The sequence below is a fragment of the Triturus cristatus genome, chromosome 9 (genome assembly GCF_964204655.1).
Source record: "Triturus cristatus chromosome 9, aTriCri1.1, whole genome shotgun sequence".
Lineage (NCBI taxonomy): Eukaryota > Metazoa > Chordata > Amphibia > Caudata > Salamandridae > Triturus > Triturus cristatus.
Window position 1 is genome coordinate 630,380,211 of NC_140592.1, and position 19,397 is coordinate 630,399,607.

Below are 19,397 nucleotides of genomic sequence, written 5' to 3' on the forward strand. Positions count from 1 at the left end.
GGTAATTTCCCCATCGATCAAGTATAGTAAAGGACCGATATTCCATTAGACTGGAACTTCTTCCCTAGCTTATCAAATTGCACTTATACTGGTAGATTTCCCTCTAGCGTTTACTTGCTAGCCTTGTTTGCCTTAACCTCCCCCAGATATTCCCCTGCCTTGACCTCGGACACGAAGATCCGTGTGCACCCATTCAGTATAACTTTCAGTCTGGCAGGATTCATTAAAAACACTTGGGCACCTAGCTGTTAAAATGGGGTGATTAATTGGCGCAGATGCCATCTGCGCTCTACCGTTGTGTGGCAAAAGTCAGGTTTGGCAAAGAACATCACACCATTAGCCCCCTTCAATGAGTTCGGATGGGCCTGATCATACACAAACTGTCTGAGGAGGAAGTTTCGAAAGAACACTAAAAAACCCTGGGCTTTTCACCGGAAAAGCTGCTGCCACTTCAACTGTGTTTTAGATTAAAGGGGAAGCGATGCGCTCGCTGGACTTCATAGTCCCAGTTCCAATTCGCTCGAGCCGAGAAGGTTTGGCGTAGCAGTTTTACAATGTATCGCCTTGGGTCGTCTCCCTCTACTCCTTCCGGAATGCCTAGCAGATGGAGATTGTTCCTGCGCTGTCGTTTTTTTTTTTTTTTTTTTTTCTTTTCCTTGCTCCTCCATTTTCATCCTGACATCTGCCAGTCAGGCCTCATGAGCAGACCCCTGTTTTTTGTTAAAGTGGTTACCTCCGTTTCTAGGCTCTCTGTGCGGCCTTCAACCATGCTGACCCGGTCGCTGATGTCCGTGCATATCTTGTTTAGCTTTCACAAGCCCCCTTATAACTTTTGGGCTGCCACCTTAGCGGCCCGATCATCAGAGCAAATCTCTTCTTGAAATTCTTTAATAGAAGCCAAGATTGAGGATAAGGAGGGTTCTGCCATGGGTTCTGTTGCTAATTTGGCATTTTCCCGGATAGACAACTGTTCGGCTTCTTCACATGGAGGATAGGACATTTGTGAGTCTGAATAGTCCCATTTAAGTTGGCTGCGTCTCTTAGGAGCATTTCTGTTTTTCTTCTGGCATTGTACCGTCCCCGTGTCTTTAGAGAGATCGATGCTGATGTCTTCGCTAGAACTAGTTTGATCTCCATCAGAGGTTGACAGAGCTGGCTGAGACCAAATAGAAGTGTTCACCACTGATCTCTGGGTTCCAGGGGGGCTCTGAGGTCAAGATTGGTCTCTGCTCGAAGGATGAAGTCTGTGGTAACTGTTGCTAGGTATTTTGACCCAGTCTCGCTTTCAGCCAGTGGCCTGGTGGAACTTAAGTGTAGGGAGGTCAAAAAAGCAGATTCCGGGATGAACATTAAGCCTGAGTCTAGTGTGGATCTGGCGGGATCTTCAGATAGAGGAGTAATAGTGAGCAAGTTAGTGGGTGAGTTTACCGAAGCCACTAATCCCTCTGTATCACTTTGATCTACCGGCTGCTCGCTAAGAGGTTGTATTGCCTCCTTTTGTACAAGCGTGCCGCTTTCTTGGGACCCGACCGGCTTTGGTTCAAGGTTCAGACTCTCCCGGGCCTCACCGGGCGAATGATCTAGTTCGGGCGCTTCAGGGGGTGTAAGGCTTGGAGCACCGTCCAAAGCAGTATCAAGATTAGAAGGCAGTGCCTTGGGTGCAGTGAGCATTTCTACAATCGTTAGTTGAGAGCCCTCCTTAGCTCCCCCAGTGCCCCTGCTGCCCCTGATTTTCCCCATGGACTATTTAAGGCAATTAGCTTCACGTTCACCTCTGAGTGAATTGTCCGGTGCAACTGCTTCCCCCCAGGAGCGGTGCTACTTGACGTAGGCTGGGCAGCCTTTAGCTTGTTGGTTTTCCCCGCTTTAGAGCCCCTGGTCGACATCTTCAAGCACCGTTGCCGTCTTCGTGTTGATAGCAAAACTTACAGAGTCAGCGGGAGCACCGAAGAAGCAAAGTGGCACAATATCAGGTAACCGAAGAGGAAATGTAGCGCTCTTCCTAGCGCAACATATTTACCACAAGCAAAGATGATTTTCATGCTTCCCCGGGCTTGAAAGCGAAGCTGCTGCCCGCATATCCTGCTCCCTCTTTGCTTCAGCATTGCTAGCAAGGAGCCTGGAGTGAGCGCGAGCACCAAAGACCACCAAAGAGACAAAGTAACACAGAATCAGGAGGCAGAAGAAAAAATGTAGCGCTCTTCCTAGCGCGGTATATTTCCCACCAACAGGGATGGTTTTCGAGCTTCCCCGGGTTTGGAAGCGAAACCGCTGCTCTCGCGTCCTGCTCCCGTCTCGGTTTCAGCGTTGATCGTGGAGATCGCGGAGAGAGCGTGAGCACTGAGGAAACAAAGTAGCACAGTGGCTGGTCGCAGACAGAGAAATGTAGCGCTCTTCCTAGCACTGCATATTTCCCACAAACAAGGATGATTTTCATGCTTCCCCGGGCTTGAAAGCGGAGCTGCTGCCCTCGCGTCCTAATCCCTCGTGGATTCAGCATCGTGGGTCAGTCCGCATAGCCGATGGTCGAGATGCACGGTGTGTGCGGCTTTGTGGCGTGGATTCACGCCGACACCCTCTTGCCCCCCCCCCTCCCGAGATAAATGAAATATTCCATTAGCTGCCTTATAGGGAGAAGTTAAGGTATTAAAGCAGACATTATATGAATTAATGAATGGAAATATATATTTTTCTGAGATGAGGGTCTATGTTGCACATGTCCAAATTACCCACTGGCATAACTTCTCCTATGACAAAAGTACCACATTTAATTAGATTACAGTACTAATACCATATCAATAAAGTGGTGTGTGCTCAAGAGAGTGAGCATCTAGATAAAATTCGTGCAAATTCTCCTAATTGCAAAATTTAAAAATGTGATTCAAAGACAGACAGATCATACAAGTGTCTATATTTATATATTATTATACCAAGAATACACCAATAGCGAAGGTGGATATAATTAATATATCTAACCAAACACTGTGTAGGGATAAGATGCAATGTTAGGGAAAGTGCAACGTGTTTGGCTATTTATACCTATTTAAGATTGAACCATTTTTCACACATTTTGTGGTAGAAAGTGCAACATGCTCAAATGTTGTGCAAGCCGAAAGTGACATGTGCTCCAAAGAAGTTTTAAGCTCTTTCAAAACCAGATAATTATCACATGTCTTACCCACGGGAAAGTGTAACGTGCTAAAATGTTTATACGTATTTAGGACAAGATCATTTTCACATATATGTTTTGGGGAAAAGTGCAACATGCTTAGATTTAATGCTAGCCAAAAGTGATATGTGTTCAAAGAGAGTTTTCATTGTGTCGTATACGCCCACCCATTGTGAAGTGGTGCAAAATATGAGTCAATAGGTTTTGGTTCCAGTTAATACATGTTCCTCTAAGGAACTGATTCACTTGTGCAGATAGCCTATTCTCTTCAGTATGAAATGCAAGATAATGATGTGCGACCCCATTGGGGAACAATTAGTTCCCATGAAAAACTTTCAAGGAAAGTGCAATGTAGAGTAGAGTAGAGGAGGGGCAGATGGTCACTAAGGATGAGCATCCATCATTCAAAGCAAAGTGCAGTGCGCTCATTCATAGTGTATATGAGCTAGAATCGCTATGACCGCAACAATTACAAATGTTAAACATTTAGTGAAGGACCTAAATGGGCACTCACTAAGGTGAAATTTCATCATTCAAAGTAAAGTGCAATATACTCAATTATGGTGCAAACAAGCCAGAATCATATAAAACCAACAAGTAATCAAGATATCAAGCAATTTTAGAGGGACATGGTGGGTGGAATTCCATGGTACATATCAAAGCATATATTGGCATTCATCATTAATCGTTCATGTTTAAACTCCAGATGTACATGAAGCTCTGCATCCATGTTATGTCCCCAAGGAGCTTCCATGCCCAATGTCGTCATCAGTCTGGACTGCTCTCTCCTTAGTTCCTTCTCTCTGTTACCTCCACGTGGATGGATTTTGAATTGTTTGATCCCATAGCACCTAAACCCTGCTCAGGATCGTCCGTGGTATTCAGAATGACAGGCCATGGGGTAACCCCTGTCCCCATTCTAAATGGCATGCATAAGTTGGAGGGTCCTTGTTTTCAGTTTTTAATTGTGCTCCCCACATAGTTTGTTACAGACACATTCGAGCACATGCACAAAATGATCTGTATTATAAGTTAGCTACAAAGTCAGAAGGGAGGCCAACTGAGGCTCTCTATATGGGTTTGACACATGACCCCAAAAGAATTGCAGGACTGAACCCTTCAGTCTTGTGTCCAATACAAAAATCCTGACAGTTTTGGAGGTCTTAAAAAATGTAATCACTACAAACTCAGTAAATGAGTATTAGTCCAATCTGGGTTTATTCTTAAATCACAAGGTATTCTTTGTTAAGGCCAACACGTGTTTCACAACAATAGGTCACTTCATTAGGGCCAAAATATATATAGTATGTACAGATGATGTTAAAGATACACAGCATAAACAGTTATTTTATATAGATAGTCGGTGATAATGAAATGACTGTTTAAGACTTTACATGATCCCGATCCATTGATATTTCCTTTGTCGCCACTCACTTTGATAATTCGACATTCTTCAGCTGAATGGAAATGTTTTATTTTGAAAAGAGCCTGAGTCGGATAGGTCTTTACAGTAGTGTCTACCGGCCTCCGTAACAAACTTTTTGCTGCAAAGTGAGAAGGGAGGGCAACAGAGGCTCTCTAAATAGGTTTGACATTTAACCCGTATTACTTTCAGTATTCAGTAATGTGATAACATTTTTGTGTTTTTCTCTTTGTAACAGGGTATCGCTGTTGTTGTTTGTTTGAATCATATCATGTGAATTATTCTAACATATGTTTTCCACTTTTTTGTTTTTCCTTTTATCCGCTATTTCTTTTACTTGTTTCACTTACCTTCACTTTTTTTCTGATTTAAATTCTTTTTTGTCTTTTTCATTCACTGACTATATATGTATAATAACTGTTTATACTGCGTATCTTTAACAACATCTGTACATACTATATATATGGCCCTGAAGAAGCAACCTGTTGTCTTGAAACCAGTTTTGGCCTTAACAAATAATTCCTTGTGATTTAAGAGTAAACCAATGTTGGACGAATACTTGTTTACTGAGTTTGGATTTATTACATTTCAAGACCTCAAAAACAGTCAGGGATTTTGTATTACAGGCTATTCTGTCCTGAATCGCAATATTGTGGCCCTCAAATATTTTGAGTTTTGATTTAGTCCGTACTAACAGGCCTTACTGGAGTTTCCTTTAATAAAACTTTTTTTTGATAGCCCATCTTTTTCCTTCCGGGATCAAAAAACATTGTATTAGGATGTCACCCAACTGCCTTATTTATGTAGAAATTACACGAGAACTGGAACCAATGTCCTCTTTCATATGTTTGTATTTCTCTAGTATATGCCATTTCTTTTTTTAGGATCCCTTCAGTGCTGCTTGATTAAGCCAGAAAAAGAAAAGTCTCTGTGCCTTTTCATCTTTTTGGGTGCACTTTCTACTTTGTTGGAAAAGTAAAAGGTCCCTTTGCTTTTTCTGGCCCATTCCCTAGCATCCTTCAGAACATTTGATGGATATCCACATAGGACAAACCTCTTAATCATCTTGGTCGCCTCTCGCCCAAATTAATCCTCTGTTGAGCAAATTCTTCTCACTCTCAACATCTGACCAAAGGGTATACTCTATTTTAACACAGTAGTATGACCGCAATTTGCATGCAAAATTAAATTTGTGGCTGTTGCTCTTCTATGGATCGTAATTGTTAATTTGCCATCAATGACACAACTCAAAATCCCAAATATTACAGTGTGTTCAGCGGTACGTTGTTGTGAATTGGATGTTAAAGGTGTTGGAATTCTATTTCTGTAAGAAGTTATTCTGCACCAGTTCCTCTCCTTCCCATAAAATAATCAAATCCTCAATGAAGCATGTCCATAACACAACATTTTTCATGTAACAATCCTTTTCCTCAGCTCAGGCCACATCCTTCTCCCACCACCCCATGAACAAGTTCTCATCACGTGTATAATTTCTCTTATTCAAGTAAGTCACCTTGTTGCACTTCCTTCACCTTACTTTTATGTCACTAATGTCATTAGATGTGTATTGAATTTGACAGCCCTATAACATTCAAAGAGTAAAAACATTTGTTACATCAAAAATTCTGTCCTTTATGCTTGTTCCATCCTGAAGTCGACAAAGAAATATATTAGACTTATCTGTTGCATGATTAATACTGCATAAGTTTAATGCTAATGTTCTACCCGACTGAACCGTTTGTAGTTTGTATTATGCATGCCCAGGTTCTGAGGGACACAAGGTTACCTCATTGATTCTATCAGTGTAATGAGTGATCAGCTTAAACACCTGGTAGATAGAAAGGTGCAGCTGAGGTTCAAACTTTTTCCAGTGCAACAGATAAGGAGTAGCTGGCGTTGGATAACGGTCACCAAGAAAACATGTAATTTTGTGCCTCAAGTATAGAAACACTTGCACACATCATATCTTTTTTTTAAAGGCATAGAGACCCTGCGAAGTAAACATCTGGAACCAGATCTCCTATGTTTGGCAAACTATGATGAAAAGAAACTGATAACATGTGTTAATAATCCAAAAAAGCAAAGCATACATAGATTGGTTGTGATGTTTCTTAAAGATGTTAAAAATGCATGTATTTAAACCAAGTTTTTATTTTTAAGAAGCTCATCTGGTTTATTTTACACCCAAATAAACTTGCTATTGAACTGGGACACTTGTACATTAGATTCACTCCTATAATCCAATAAATACAAATGATGAATGTAAGGATGTTCTCTTTTTGTCACCTGTACATTTTGCATTGATCCAATGTCTTAGAAAGACCGTTCTCAGCGCTGAGGATGGTAGCTTTGGTATTTCCCTAAAAATTATTTCTTTCCCGTTCTTTCTCTTCTTTTCGCAGCCATGTCAGGGTCTCATCAGATGGAAGTCAGAGGGACCTTGCTGTATCACCAAGTAGAACAGCCATGAACAACAGTACCTGCTGCCCCTCCACAGACTCCCCCCGCTGCGGCATTGACTTCTGGGCTGGCAGGGTAATCGTGGTGACGGTGTACAGTTCGGTCTTCCTGCTCGGCTTGACGACCAACTTGTTGACACTATGGCCCATAATCCAGCAGGTCCGACAGAAAAAGAACGTTCTTGGCATCTACCTTTTAACCCTGGTCACATCTGATCTACTTTACATCCTGACCCTCCCCCTCTGGGTCCTCTACGTTTTTGGTGGATATATCTGGACCCTTGGCAATGAAGCCTGCGCTCTGGTGGCCTTTGTTTTCTACTCTAACATGTACATCAGTGTCTGCCTCCTCTGGTGCATTTCCCTGGACCGATATTTTGCCGTGGTGTATCCCATCCACTCCCTGGCGTTCCGCAGCCGGAGGACAGCAGGGGCCACATGCTTCGTAGTCACTATCGTAGTTGTTGCCATCCATCTGAGTGTCATAATTGGGTCTGATGAATTTGATGGCGTCTCCTGTTATGACACTTACCCCTTGCAGAGTAGTGTGGTCAAGTTTAACTACTTCCGCTTTGTTGCTGGCTTCCTACTGCCCTTCGCAGTCCTAGCAACCTCCTACACGAAAATCTTTCAGGGGGTAAAACGGAGCAGCTCCTTGAGCCAGGAGAAGAAAGCAAAGGTCAAGCACATGTCCATAGGGGTGATTGTCATATTTCTGCTGTGCTTTGCCCCGTACCACCTCCTTCTCCTCCTGCGAACTGCAGTGTTCTCCTCCTACGCCGACCCTGATGCCAGTTGTGTTTTTGAGCGGAAGGTTCACGTCTATTTCTCTGTAGCACTTGCCATGTCCAGCCTTAACAGTGTCCTGGATCCCATCCTGTACATTTTGGTCTGTGACCGTGTTAAGGAGGATCTGAAGCGTGCTTTTCAGTGCCAAGCCAACCTGTGCCAGAGTGGCCAGGCGCCAACAATGACTCCTGGTATTAAGAGGACTCTTAAAGGGAAAATACACACCCTGACAACATAGCTAATATGATGGAGTGACGGGACATCTGAAAGAGATTGGATATCTGGGATTTGATATCTGAGACGTGTGGTTACCACAGATCAATGTAACTGGAAACATAGATCACATAAAGTGACCTCCCAACAACATGGTCCTCGGGTGCATCCGAGAGCTGCTGTTCAGGATGGCAGGATTAGTAATGTTGACCAAAGATCCATGAGATAGAGTCTTGGCCTGAAAGGATGTATCCGGATGACTGTTAAAATTGAGAGCTGTGTGTCTAGTTTGTGTTGCTCCTCAAAAAACACAACATGGACGTTCAGTATTGGAAATGTCCCACCTGTAGCTGCAGACAAAACGCTCTGGTCCCTTTTATTGCAGCCTGTCCATGTGGAATGTATTTATTCACTGCTGGATTTAAATAGGATCCCTAGTGAACACATTACCATTTTGTAGGAGTTGGAGAATCCGACTACACACAACAAACGTGACCTGGCCTGACTGGCTGCTGGTCAACCACTGATTGTGCAGGCTCAAACCTTGTACAGGCACAAACACACATCAGAGTGCAGGAAAGTGCAAGTATTACACTTAAGAGTAATACTTAAGTATTAGTCTTATGTTTGACAACAACAGTATTATTTGTGATTCAAAGTTCCATCCCTGGGAAGCCTAGTGCAGAGTGATTTCTATTTACAGGTGGCCAACCCTACAGGTTCATGTCCTCAGCTACAGAACAATATGAATGCCCACTTTTTGCTTCACATGTCACAAGAATCCATTAGCTGGGTCGTCTCGTGACCCCCACCCCCCCCCAATCATCAAACAGCAGAACTCTGTGCCTGGTTATCTTATCCTTTGTGCTAACACTTCAGGGAGCTGCAATACCCTCAGGCTACTCAGAGGTCATGGTGTAAACTTTGGCAAGTAGAGCTGTCCTTCAGGCACAGAGTTTTTGCCTCTTGCAGGGTAATGCTTCAGGCAGCAGAGTGATCTCTGAGGTACACACATTTTGTAAATTCATGCTATTGTTTTTAGGATGCACCATGCGGGTGCCTTGGACTGGACAGACATCCCTTAGGACACATAGTTTTGGTAGATTGGTGCTGTGGGCAACAAGACCATCTCTCAGGACACAAATGATGTTTCTGGCTGTTTCAGAGCTGTTCATTATGGTCCACTGATGTTGTAGCCAGATGCAATGGACTGTAGAGATATCTAAAAGGAAATATACGTCTGGCAATTGAGTATTGGACACAAGCTGATTTTTGCGATGCTCCAATTAAGAGAACAAAGCCGTGTTTTACAGAAGATATTTTTTACACCTGAAACTGCCTCACAAATTTGTCAGCTCACAGGATGCATGCGAAGAGAAAGAGAGAGAGAACTAGAAACTAATTTGTGTTGATTTGGTCGGTCGGTCCTGACCATCTGAGACTCAGCTTGGCCATTGTAAACTGTACTCACAAAGGCTTGCTCTAGAGCAGATATGGAGAAACCGCTGTACTTTTTGAGATATCCTGAAATAAAGATTTTAGAATTTTACATGAGCATCTTCTAGTTGCTTTGGCTCTCTGTCAATTTCAAAAGACCAAGGCCCAGATTCAGTAAATACTGATTCTTGAAATTTGTCAGAGTAAAATTGCAGGAGAGGGTTTTATGATCCTTGTGATTATGCACAGACGTTCTTGCCCTGTCAAAACCAATACATTTATATAAAGACCAAACAACCATGTTACATATATCTATATTAATTCTGGAACTTAAGCATTATCACTGCATTGTACCTTTTGCGTCAAAATGAGAGGTTTGCGCAATCGGACTTGAGATCTCTATACTTTTGACAATAAAAGAGTATATGAGGTAAATTATATTTTCAAGCACAGGCCACAATCACAGAGGCTTGCTTTTTCATCCACTATCTGCTAACCTCCTTAAAGCCTAAACAGCAGAACTTGACCCAATGCATATAGCTAGCATGTATATCCCAACCCAAGCATCCAATTAAGGAACATATAGGATTAGATCTGAACCTTCTCCTCAAGCCTATTGTACAAAGTTAAAAAGTTCATGCACCTGTTGGTCACGAGTAACTGAGAGAACCCATTATTTTTGCAATATTTTATTAAATCTTTTTTCCCATATTGCACAATGCTATCCCTGGGTTGAGCAATGTAGTTTTTGGTCATGATCGTCTAAGGGGCTTCAAAAGTTTCTCCCTTGGTATTGGAACACTAGCTCCCTTCTCCATTGTAGACAAAGTGACAAATTCACATTAGGTCCCATTCGCCTCCTGTATTGAAATAAGAAATTTAATGTGATTCAGCTTTATCCCTATCAGAAAGCAAACAAAGACCACTATATTGCTGAAGAAGGGGTTCCTGGCAACAACTCTGAATAATTGTTTTTAACCTCAATTTAACATTTAAAAAACTTTCACTCTGAACATTGACAGAGTCACTCACCATGCTACTGTGCTTACAACGCTCTCAAAGTGGAAACATCAAAGACAATTAAAACTCCACGCTCAGTAAGGCACACAGTTTTCTGAAATATTGTTGCTGGAAATGTAACCCGTATGCCTCTTTCTGAGCGAGTCATACCCAAGTAGCCAGTTTGCTACCTCTTGCTATTCAACGGAATAATGCTTCAGACAGAGACTGATTTTATTACTCTAAAAGCAATAATCCCTCTTTATATTGTTTCGTTTTTTAATGCCAAATTATGTACTTTAATAAAACTGCATAATAAAGTGTATTGCCTCTAGAGACAATTCTGTTTTTTATCCAACAAGACTGCATTATCTGAATATATTATAGTGTATGTATATCTTAGACACCATCATAGGTGGAAAAGTAAATATAAATTGAAGACACATAGGGGCACCAATGATAAACAAATTAAACAGGGTTGGCACCATGGGGTGGCCTTGCTTTAATCCTTTAAAGGGTTTCATAACTCATGTGCCTATCTGCAAGTGCATTACCAGACTGAACAGCACTCTGCTGCGGCCCAGGTATCTTACGTTATTGCATAAGAATTCTTTCTACATGCATCCAAAGATTAAACCAGGTTCGACTATATGGGCACGGTTTTGAGTACACGATCATGGACTCTTTGGCCCTGATTACAAGTGGTCATTTAGTTCTGTTTAGTTTGGTAGCTTCCGACCCCATCAAAATGTTGAGATCCTGGAAACCCCACACACCGATTTACTTTCACCCGTAGAGTCTGGCTGCTGAAGGAGTATTCATCCCTGTCCTATTGGATTCAGCTGGACTACCTGAAGGAAGTGACCCCAAAAAGGGTCACTCGGGTCACTCACGACCACCTCGCTGCCTTCCTAATAAATGAAGAGTCGGTCAGACAGAGGAGAATACAAACCAAAACATTTACTAATCCTATGCTGCAGTGGAGCCCAGTCTGACCAGTCTCCTGAGGTGACTGCCGAGGGACTGACAGACATTCGCATGGTAGCATAAAATATACATTTCCAGCACCTCCTAGAGTCCCGCCCAAACTGGATTTTTCCAGCTCAGGCCGTTTTGAAGAGAGACGGCATTAAAAGATGAACTATGGCACAGTGCTGGTACATGCTATCTTGACCCCCCCCCCCCCCACCCCCCCCCAAGGCCACTCGGCCGGTGTCTCCCATTCTAAGATGTGGGAATGAGCCTATCTAATAGTAAAGGTGTGCAACAATAGATAGTACATTCATTAGTGCAGCGAAGTTTCAACCTTGAGAAATGCAAGCTGGGGCGCAGAGGTGGCCTTTCTGCTGAGGCAAGCGTTATGAGACAGAAACTCGATCTTTGTTGCAAAACAAGATGGCACCAATAAAGATGGCGCTGTGAATGCTAACTTAACACGGAAAAGGGTTGGAGCATTTCAGTTCTGTGCATTACCGGAATAACATTTCGAATCTAACAGACCCTCCTTTTAGCATTTATGCTAATATTTATTGGTGCCATCAGGTAGGGTCTTTACAAGTCTAAAATGGGGAGAAGGGGGATAAACGCACCTAGTCTACCATGGCTAACGCATGAATCATCCATTAGAGCTAGTACTACAGAATGTTGACACATAAAATCAATATTCAAATATGCCTTCATCAATCGCTAGCAAATCCTGAAAACCCTGCATCATCACCGCCTTTGTATTAGTATCACGTCTCTGCATCCTGAGGCGTTCTTTGGACATGAATACACAACAGGCACAGCAGACTGGGAAGCAGTGGATACATAGGCAGCAGGTCAGGAAGATACCTGCTATGGCAACCAAGAAAATTAGTCTTCCAACCCCAAGTAGCAAGCAGGCCCCAGAACCACCCTGGGAATGACCATGTACCATTCTCCTGATGTATCTCTGAGGCTATTTTATGCAATTTCTGTATGGCAGCGTACACAGTGGGGGTGTGGTCAGGGACATACACACAGCAGCTACTGCCGATGACGTGTCAAGCCCCTCCCCGATCAGCTAGTATGATGTCTAAAACCATCCTGTTTTGGAGGGCAGCGAGTCTCGTAGCCTGGACCTCTACTATGATGTTTGATAAATTTCCTGCTGTTGTATTAATGACTCCTTCCACCACGCTAGTGAGCCATCCAATGTTAAGACTGTTAGTCATAGGACCCCAGAGGGTAGGATGCCTAATAAAAGCCAGAATCCAGGGGACATCCACGTGAGGCTTTATTCAGTGCAACCACCGGCAGATACAGGTCTCAACAGCAGCGCATCCAAATCCAGAATGACTCATGACAATCCATGAGGTAACAACATTCTACATTCTATAACTAGCACATGCACGTTGATTACAACACATCCCCCTTACAAAATCATATGGAACAACAAAATAGGAAATGTCTACAAAGAATGACTAATACATAAGGAAAACAATAAAGAACAGGCAAAAAGGTAAGGAAAATTCTCAGCAGTGGCAGATATAGGAATAACAACAAAGTGAAACCTAGACAATTAGTAGTTACTCTAATACAAAACCTAACCCTTGAATTTCACAGGTACATGCCTGTGTCTGTTTGAATTACCAGTGTTTATGTCTCTATCCACAGAAACACAACCGTGGTTAGCAGTTGTATGCTGAGTTGTCTCAGTGAACTTCACCAGTCTGGACATACTCCAGATACAGCCATTGTCCAGCGTTACGACGTTTTTCTTAATTGCGGTGATGACAAAAGGGCCAAGGAAATTAGAAGAACCTTTGTGACCATGCTTGGCCTTTCTCACCAGAACACTGTCACCCAAATTCCACTTCCTCTCCCTGACTGACATCTTGTCGTCATACCGCAGTTTGTATTTCTGCTGGTACTCAGCAAGTTTAGTTTTTCGTAATTCATCATTCATAGCACTGCTCTTCCAAACAGGGAGCCATACCAGATTTAGCTTAGAATTTGCTACTCTCCCTCTCAAAGCTTCAAGAGGCGATTTTTGAGAAATGGCATTGAGAACAGTGCGGTGTGCCCACCAAGTTTCTCTCAACACATTACTAAAAGAAACTCTAGAATCTTGTGCCCGTTGAGCACAACTCTTGACAACCCTATTCATCCTTTCTGTGAGGCCATTGGCCTGTGGAGAATATGGGCAGTCTTCTGATGAATAATTCCAAGATCCCCAAGAAAATCATACATCTCATGGGAGGTGAACTGCACCCCGTTGTCAGTGACTACATATTTGGGAATACCTTCCGAAACAAACACACCTTTTAAGAACTCTATCACTGACCTCGAATTAACAGTATCCATGCATTTGGAAACCACCCACTTTGAGGTGTAGTCCACTAAAAGAATGACAAACCTCTCATGAGAAGGCATTCACTCAAAGAGACCAATTGTATCCAATCCCAATTTGGTCCAAACAAAATCAGGTACTTCCACAGAGGAAAGAGGAGATTGACTTGTCACATGAGACTTCTCATTAATGGCACACAAGTGACAGCCTTTGACAACATTCATTATCATTCGATCCATTCCAGGCCACCAATATCTTTCTCTGACGCGTGCCTTAGTAGGGCTCTTTCCCAAATGTCCCTCATGAGCTAAGTGTACCACTTTATCCCTAGTTCATCAGGTGGAACCACCCTGTCGCCTCTCATGAGATTTCCTTGGCAAAAAGTGAGATTGTTTCTTACAGTCCAGAAGGGCTTCAAATCAGAGTCAAGATCTTTGTAACCTGGCCAACCCTTAGAAATAACAACCTTAAGGGAGGAAAATACCTTATCACTGCTAGCGCAGGACAACCATTCCTTCTTGGACAATGAAGGCTCTGTCAACAAATTTACACATTCAAACTCCTCCCCTACGTCTTCAGAATTCAAAGGCAATCGTGACAAACAATCAGCAGACTTATTACTCTGACCTGAGATGCACTGTACACAAAAATTAAACTCTTGCAGAACTTCACTTAATCTCTTAAGCCTAGGAGTCATGTGGTCACTGTGATGACATGAAAAAATTTGAACAACGGGGTGGTGGTCAGATTTGACAGTAAACTGAATTCCCCAAAGATAAAACTTGAAGTGTCGTATTGCCCGAAACACACTCAGCGCTTCCCTTTCAATACTAGAGTAGTTGCCCTCAGCTTCTCTAAGAGCTCTGGAGGCAAAAGCCACAACCCTTTCCTCTCCACTCACAACTTGAGAGAGTACAGCCCCAAGTCCCTTGAGACTGGCATCAGTTGTCAGGTTAGTTTTCAATTTGGTATCAAAGTGCCCTAATGTTGGCATCTTTCCAATTTCAGACTTGACTAATTTGAAGGCTACCTCGCATTCAGGTGAACGGACAAAACGCGCCCCCTTCTTTAACAAAACCCTAATGGGCTCAACAACGCCAGCAAAACCTTTTACAAACTTAGAGTAGAACTCTGCCATGCCTAAAAAGGACCTAACTTGCTCTTTGCCTTCAGGTGCCGGGGCTTTGTCACTACTCTCCACAAGCTGCAACTTGGGCTGTATACCATCACCAGAAATGACGTGACCAAGATAAGTAACAGACTTCAGTCCAATACGGAATTTATCTTTCTTGACAGTAAGCCCCTTTTCTTTCAATTTGCTCAACACAGACCTCAAACAACCTCATGTTCACACTCATCCTTACCATAAGCTAGAATATCATCCTGAAAAAACAAGACATTAGGTAGACTTCCCAGAATCATTTTCATTATTCTCTGAAAGCAGGCTGCCACCGAGGCTAACCCTCAGAAATTGGTACGCCCCCAAAGGAGTGACGAAGGATGTTAAATGCCTGGAAACCCTATGAAGCATGATCTGATGATACGCGGACGAAAGGGCCAGCACACTAACACTTTTGGCTCCCTTCAGCAAACTAATAGACTCTTAAATATTTGGGAGGGGCTGGCGGTCCACCCAGATCCACTCGTTCAATCCATGAAAGTCCACACACATCCTCACATCAGAACCACCATCCTTGGGTGCTAAAACCACCGGAGCGAACCACTCCGAGGCCTCAATCTCTTCAATTACTCCCAACTTTAACAATCTTTCAAGTGCAAGTCTTAACGGCTCAACCATCAAATTTGGCACTCTCTGTACCTTATGTACACAGGGCTCAGCTGTATTCTTTAAAATTATCCGATGCTCAAATCCTTTGAGACAACCAAGAGCATCTGAAAATACTTCAGGAAAATCCTTAAAATATTTGTTTCCATCATCCACCGTATCCACCAACAGAACTTGTCCTTGTGGATTCTCACACACATTATCCATCAACATAACTTGGTCTTGTGGATTCTTGGCATTCGGATTCAGAATTTTATACCCAAGTCACGTTGATGTCTCCAACCTAGAAGGTTATCTCCTCTCACAGCCACATACCCTTTCCCCACAGTCTCTCTCCCTTTGAACACAATTCTCGCCACTACATACCCAACAATATCTACACGAGACCCACCATAACTAAGTGGAGAGATGTCTGGAGGTAGAAGTGCCACATTCTCAAATCCCACAACTTCATCCCATATTTTGTTCCCTATTAAACGGGGAACGCTGAATTCATTACCATCTACAGAAATGTTACAAAACGGCATAATCATTTTTTCAGTCAACATTACCATAATTCTCAAATACTTGAAATAACTACAGTGCAGATAGCATCAGAAGTACTTTCAATTGCACAACCTTTCTTGGAAGATTTGCAAACACGGGCATGGTGTCCCTTGATCCCACAGTTATTACATACAGAGTCCCTAGCATAACAATTGGGGAAAACTTGAAGAGTGAGGAAAAACTGCCACATCTGTAACACCGCACCCTCTGATTGCCATGACTATTCCTTTCACAATCAAAAGAACGCTGTTGATGTAGGTCACGTTCATTACGTGGCTGGGTATCTCTGCCAGAGGTAGTGTGAGATTGAGTGTTCTTTAAAACATTCTTATTCTTTGTACTGAAAGACACCTTAGCAATGTTGCCAGGAAGCTCCTCACCAATGTCCTACTCAGACAGGGTGCATACAGCATCTTGACCTTTCTTTGTGCATTCACTCTGAGTTTGGTTACTATCCTCAAGATTTTTCTTTCTCTCTTTTACCCAAGAGGAAGTATTTTCAACACCTTCCACAATTGCAATGGCTTCAGACAACGTGGGATTTTTGGATAAAGGCTTTTCTTGTACCCTAGAGCTGTTTGTACACCTTACTAGTTGATCCCTCACAAGGGAATCTGAAAGTTCATCAAATTCACATGTGCGTGCCAGGGTTTTGAGAGACGCAACGTTCAGTGGAACCTTAGACTCTTGTGGAAAACCTATGCCGCTCCAAAACCACATTGATTCGAGGTCCAAAATATTGTTCCAACATAGTCTTAGTATTATATTTCATAAGAAGGCTCAGACGAGATGAAGATATTCAAAAGGTTTAATCCTTAAAGAAAGATCCTATCCACCAGTAAGCAGAACAACAGCACAACTCCAACTGTCTTCTACAAGAACTTTCTCCTCCCAACCGTCCACCCAATAGAATCTACATCTCCTGTATATGTCATACATAGCAACATTAGAATTAAAGAATCCAAAGATGTCATCCCTTGCAACCACATAGAGAACGAAGATACCACACATCTCCTTTCCTTATAACAAAAAAAAACAAAATACATTGGCACAAAACACTTATAAAAAAAACAAAAAAATATATATATATGTACAAAGTTAAACATAGTCTTTCAGATAACCAGGACATGAAGCAATTCTCGACGAACGTCGGAGCACCCCTGCAGGAGTGCATGGATTCATACTTGAAGAATTCTCCACATTTCTTTTCTCCACAGACCCATCCAATTTATGATGAGCACCCTTGAAAAGAACAACTCTGTTCAGATTCCATACACGGTAATCTTGCGTCTTGACAGCATTCCTAAAAACCTTAATAACGGTCATAGGATCAAAATACTTTAGATTTGAATTACCAGTTTGACCAGGTTTCTTTACAGCAACTAAATCACCATCCTTCACCTTCAATGCTTTGACACCTTCCCTAGTATCAAACATAGTTTTCCTCTCACCAGCTTTAAAATCCTCTCTTACTTTGAGTTTTCCTTCATCACACACATTCTCTTTACCTCTGTTCACACCATACTCATTGACCCAACTGGGATCCAAAAAAGTATTGGGAATTCTTCTACGAAATAAAAAAAATGGAGTTTTCCCTGTAGTGGAATGAGGAGTTCTTCTATATTCCTCAACCTTCTTTAAAACCTCACCCCTCCAATCCAAAGAAAGAGACTTCGCAAGAGTAATTGTCTCCTTTAACACCCTATTGAATCTCTCCACCATTCCATTTGCCTCTGGATGGTAGAGAGAACACCTCTTGTGCACAATCCCACAAGAGCTCAAAAATTGCTCCATTTCTTTCGATACAAATTGTACCCCATTATCAGACGGCATAGATTTGGGGAAACCTTCTCTACCAAACAAATTCTTCAAACATTTGATGATATTCATAGAATCAATATGAACCAAAAAAACACACCTCTGGCCAGCGAGAGTACATATCCATCACAACCAAAAGGTAAACCTGAGAACCACTAACATTAATAGGGCCCAAAATATCCAATGAAATCTCATCCCAAGGAGCCTTAGGACGGGATCTCACAATCATTGGTTGTACCCTAGGAATCTTAGATTTGTCACTCAGATTACACAAGACACATTCACGAATCTCTCTTTCAATAAACTTGTCCATACCTGGCCACCAATAAGATGACTGCAACCTCTCTTTGGTTTTAGTAATCCCAGGATGACTAACATGACCAAGGTCCACTAATTCCTTCCTTAGTTTTACCGGAGGAATAAGTTTAGAACCTCTAAATAGAATACCTCCATCAACCGCCAATTCATTCCTCACATACCAAAAAGGTCTCGTCATATCAGACCCACACTTTGCACTCAACCAATTACCATGAATTAGCTTCATTACCTCACAGAGTGTACCATCCTGTGCTACTTCCTCAGACCATTTTTCTTCTGAAATATGATGCGGTTCAACCATACAAACACATTCATCACCTTCTTCAACCTCATCACCATCAACACAATTCTGGGGAACCAACCTCGAAAACACATCCGCAACCATATTGTCCACACCAGGAATATATCTGACAGAAAAAGAATACTCCTGAAGTCCGATCACCCATTTGGTAATCCTACTTGATATCAAATCCAAACCCTTCTCCTCAAATATTTCCACCAACGGCTTATGGTCTGTTCTTACTTCAAAATCAATTCCCCACAAGAACTTCTTTAGCTTTTTCACAGCCCATAAAATTGCTAGGGACTCCCGCTCAACAACCGAATACCGTGATTCCGGTTCCCTCAAAGCACGAGAAAGAAACATAATAGTTCTCACACCTTCTGAACCCACCTGCTGCAGCACAGCACCAAGACCCTTCAAACTGGCATCCGTAGTCAAGATGGTTCTCAACCTAGTGTCAAAACTTTGCAAAAATGGAGCAGACGCCAATTTTTCCCTAATACTCAGAAATTCCCTTTGACACTCACTTGACCACACAAAGGTAGCACCCTTCTTAAGTAACGATCTCATTTCTGACGTGTGTTCAGAAAACCCTTTAACAAACTTTGCATAATATTCGATCATGCCAAGAAAACTCATAAGTTCATCCTTAGAAGTAGGTGGAGATAGCTTGTGAATCGAACTAAGCAAATCTTCTTTTGGTCTAACACCCTTCCCAGAGATGTTATGACCTAGGTAATTCAATGAATCTGACCTAAATTTACATTTTTCAATTTTCACAGATAAATTGCCACTACTCAACTTTGTTAACACAGCTTCAAGACGAGCATCATGTTGCTCCGCA

The 19,397-nt window shown here is 42.3% G+C and overlaps 1 pseudogene across 1 annotated transcript in view; it reads left to right on the top strand.

Annotated features, from left to right (window-relative positions):
* Positions 1–10,814, top strand: part of LOC146798404 (putative G protein-coupled receptor 132 pseudogene) — a 143,522-nt pseudogene extending 132,708 nt beyond the window's left edge. The window contains exon 2 of the transcript XR_014969156.1: positions 6,995–10,814. The product of XR_014969156.1 is annotated as a putative G protein-coupled receptor 132 pseudogene (transcript). The remainder of the gene's footprint in view (positions 1–6,994) is intronic.
* The last annotated feature ends 8,583 nt before the right edge of the window (positions 10,815–19,397 follow it).